Source organism: Physeter macrocephalus, chromosome 12 (assembly GCF_002837175.3).
Source record: "Physeter macrocephalus isolate SW-GA chromosome 12, ASM283717v5, whole genome shotgun sequence".
NCBI lineage: Eukaryota > Metazoa > Chordata > Mammalia > Artiodactyla > Physeteridae > Physeter > Physeter macrocephalus.
Genome location: NC_041225.1, coordinates 75545837 through 75550347, shown reverse-complemented (window position 1 = coordinate 75550347; position 4511 = coordinate 75545837). Strand labels below are relative to the sequence as shown.

The following is a 4511-nucleotide window of genomic DNA, read 5'->3' as shown; positions in this document are numbered from 1 at the left end:
CAAAACCACCCTGATGCAGCTTTGTCACCACGTCCCCAGTATTCACTCTACAGAGTGGGCTTGAAGTACACTGCCGGAAGGAAGCACCAGGCTGGCACGTTCCCTTCTCAGCATTCCTCTCAACTTGGCCCACAGTGGGGTTTCTGGCCAATCCAGGATGGGTCTTCTTTTTCTTTTTAATTCCTTTAAAATGGAAGACTCAGTTTTAATTGACTGAGGTATAGTATTATTTATTGAAAATGATATATTACAGATACTACTGTGTTTTTTCATCCCAAAGAACTTTTCACACCAATTGGGTTCTTTGATCTTTTCAACAACCCTGTGAGGTAAGTTGGGTGGTTAAGCATACTATTAATTTCATTTTGATTGTTCAGACTCAAGGAGGGGAAGTGATGACTTATCCAAAGACATACGTTGGTTAAACTGGTATTAATTATAGCTAATATGTAGCAATTACCTTGTACCAGATACTATCATAAGTATTTATTTAATCCAGACAGTGAGCCAATGAAGAAGTCACTGTTATTATCCCTGTTACATGGATGAGGAAACTGAGACATGGAAAGATGAAATCAACTGCCCAAGATTTCAGCTGGTAAGTGATTACAACCCATGTATCTTGGCTTCAGAGTCTAGGTACTTATCCACTGTCATATGTTGGATGATACAGTGCATGGTCTCAGGGATTTTCAGGCAATTCTTGTTCTAGTTACTGTCTCCCTTTACCAGTTTCCCGTCTTCTTTAAGGATCTCCTAATCTTAGATGGACAAGGCATGTTCTAAAATGAACAGAAAAGAAGTGTGTTCACTTCTTTATTATACAAGCAAGAGCAGTAGCTGGAGAAGAAAATGGGAACCACCTTCAAAATGATAATGAGATGAAAGATTGAAGCTTATGAGAAGGGAAAATGCTGCTGAAACTGTTGTCTCACTCTTTTGGTTGTTGCCAAGGACTTTTGTTGGCTTCCTGCTCTGTGCAGTTTTATTTTGTTGAAGTAGGAGGAGGCATATCAATGCTGAAGTCAGACTCACTGTGGAGTTGGGGAGGGTCCATGTCAGTTGCATTTTCTTTGTGAACTTCAGAGAAGTGTTGGCAGCAACCAGATTTGAGATCTTGCAGGTAAGGGTTTTAGAGCCCCCGAGAGAGCCTGCTTTTCTGGTGAGCTCCTAGGTTTGTGGGATGTAGAATTCATGTGAAAACTATTCAACTATTCTGAAAGAAAGAGACGTTAAAATTAACTTTGACTTGACTATAGGGGGTTTTGGTGCTAATAGGTTAGGACATGCTATTCAGAAATTAGGTCCTTATAGCCAGGGGTTAGATGGAACTTCTCAGGGCCATTTTGAGACAGTGAGAATGCACAGAGAAGGAGACAGCTGACTTTTGGTTCTTTGGACCACCAAGTTTTTTTGTGATTGAAGTAATTCATTTGTTACTATCAGTGTATGATTTGGAGAAAATACCATTTTCTAAGTGGCAAATTTTCTCCCATGGAAGATATTCCTTTTGGTTGGATGGGAGTGGGGTGGGGGAGTGAGTAGGAATTTTCAGGGCTCCAAAATGCTCAACAGTTTGTTTCTTGCCTGACTTCACATGCAGCAGGATAACTAATTCAGATAACTCCATGGGGGCCTCACCTGGGTTTCCTGTATGGTGTCTAATTTTCTTCCTGCTTGAGTTATTATGTAATCACATTATGTTGTCAAAACTTGGACAGTGGGAGAGAGTAAGGTAATAGAGAGAGACCCAAATTCCCTGGGCACTTCTGCTTAACATGACTTTTCTGACCTTTGGCATAAGTATTAACCTGAGAATGCCAACTTTGTCATGTCTACAAGCATGTGTGCATGGGTGGACAGGGTGAGATGGGGGGTGACATTAGACATGTATTATAGTAGGCACAATGCCAAAGGAGACAACTGAAAAATGAAACTGTTTGCCAGACCAGTTTATTTGACATCCTTAGACAAATAAATTGTGTTGCTTAAGAGAGTTTTGGCTGTGAAAAATTGGAATTGATAATCATATGGATTTGTCTGTAGTAAATGTTATGTGCCTATAAATTTAAAGAAGGTGTTTATATTCATGTGTTGACACTCTCTGGGGGTAATTATAAACATTGCCCTCCACACAGACTGATATATTTAAACATTTTTATTGATTTATAAAATTACAAAAGTAATGTAGCAATAACATTAAGTGAATTTGGGAGAAGAAAAAAAAAGAAAAATCTCTAGCAATCTTGCTATTTGTGTGTCGTAACTTTTTTCATGTTTGACTTTTAATTTTTTTGCTGTTGGCTTACATATTTTCTATAGAGTTGGAATCCTAGCTACACAGTCTTAATTTACCCAATAAAATTTGCAAACTGGATGCAGCTTCAGTAGTAGATCCATGGACAGGTCAGCAAGAAGGGGCATCTGAAAGCATGTGGCCTGATCTTGTTCTGCATGTGAAATGGCAGAAGCCCAGAGAGGTGAAGGGATTTGCCTGAAGGACAAAGATTGGGAGTAGCTGAGGTGGGGCTTTTCTCATCATAGTGCTGCTTCTGACCACCTACAATCTCTCTCTACCTTAGTCTTGAGACTTGCCCTCCAACACCACATATCTCTTCAACTTGTGTGTGTGTGTGTGTGTGTGTGTGTGTGTGTGTGTGTGTGTGTGTATACTTGTAAATATATATGTATAGACATGAATTGCTCTCTAATATATGGAAAAGCTTAGTTATGGCAAACTACAGTTTTATAAATGATTATAAAAGTTGGAAAGATTTGAAGAGGTAGTCATGAAACTATGGAATTTTACATTTTCTCACATAACAAGTCTCCTAAAAAGTTTTTTCTAAGGTCTTATGCTATGTAATGTTAGGTCACTTATGATGAAATGCCACTGCCTAGAAATGTGAAAACCTTACTGGCCCTGGGAAGTAAGCCCATAGGAGATGGAAAAGAGAGTAAAGTTGTAGGATGAGCTGATTACAATGGACAATTGTTTTCTCACAAACAAAAGTGAAGTTTATATAAACCTTTTTAAATGGAGAAACCACAAGTTTATTTATTTGGCTCTAAGTGGTAGTAAAGATGGATTTCCCATTGAGTTGGAGGGTCTATCTTTTTTTTTAATCCTGATTTTTTTTTTTTTTTTTTTTTTGCGGTACGCGGGCCTCTCACTGCTGTGGCCTCTCTCACTGTTGTGGCCGCTCCCGTTGCGGAGCACAGGCTCCGAACACACAGGCTCAGCGGCCATGTCTCACGGGCCCAGCCGCTCCGCGTCATGTGGGATCCTCCCGGACCGGGGCACGAACCTGTGTCCCCTGCATCGGCAGGCGGACTCTCAACCACTGCGCCACCAGGGAAGCCCAATCTTGATTTTTAATATTAGCCTTTAGCAGAAGTCTATAGGAATGGTAGTCATCATCTTGGAATGTTTTTGGTACATCTGGATTAAAGCTTTCCCTCTTTTAGGTGTAGTTAGCCATACCTTTACAAATGAATAACTACAGGGAATTAAAAGAGAATGAAAACATCTAACCAGATTTGCTTGAGAGGTAGATTTGTAGATAATTTTGGGGAGGGGGATTTTTTAATCTAGACTATAAATTAATTTTGGTAGTTAAAAATGTATGTCAAAGGCAAATATTTTCCAGTTTCAAATCAGCTCCTTGAAAGAACGCTGCTTATTTTTTGTTAGAAGATGCCCTTTTGGATTCCCTAGTTTAGGAAGAATAATCTATCTCTAGCACATCAGCACACTCTGTCACAAAAATAAGTGCCTAATAAGTATTTTCTAAATAAATGGATTTTCTTCATTCAATTTCTTTACTTTGTGGCCTGTTTCCCCTGTTGGTACTCTCCAGAAATGGGTCTTCTATGTAGTATCAGTCAGGTAGACTAGGTTACGTTGCAGTAACGAATGTCTCTGTGACTTTACACTCATGCTACATATCCACCTTGGGTCAACAGGGAGGCCCTGCTCATCTAGTCACTCAGGGATTTAAGGGGATGGAGGCTCCATTTCAACATGTCCTCCACTTCATTGCTATAAGGAGGAAAGGATGCTGAGAATTGTGTCTACTCAGAAGAGACACTTATCACCTTCTGTGTTGGCTAAGGCAAGGCACATGGCCACACCTAGATCAAATCCTACCATGTTGTCTGGAAGAAAGCTCAGAATAAGTGGGAAGTGCCCTGATGACTACCATGTGATTATATGGTAATGATGGAGATTCGTGTGGACTTTTTCCTGAAGAGTTTATGAAGTGATTCCAGTGTTTATACCTAACCTACAATTAAGGGAGATAGGTAGGTTGCTGGTGTCGCTGCTCCTGGAAGAAGTAGAAGGACATAGGGAGGGAGAATTAGTGACTTACTTAAAGCCATGGAATGTATTAGCAGACATCCTGACACCTAGACCCCCAGATTCTTTTTTTTTTTTAACATCTTTATTAGACTATAATTGCTTTACAATGGTGTGTTAGTTTCTGCTGTATAACAAAGTGAATCAGCTA

At 39.8% G+C, this 4511-nt stretch overlaps 1 long non-coding RNA gene across 1 annotated transcript in view; it reads left to right on the top strand.

Annotated features, from left to right (window-relative positions):
- Positions 1-509: 509 nt before the first annotated feature.
- LOC102980758 (uncharacterized) overlaps positions 510-4511 on the top strand; it is a 381128-nt gene continuing 377126 nt past the window's right edge. The window contains exon 1 of the long non-coding RNA XR_448083.3: positions 510-598. This is a non-coding gene — a long non-coding RNA (uncharacterized lncRNA). The remainder of the gene's footprint in view (positions 599-4511) is intronic.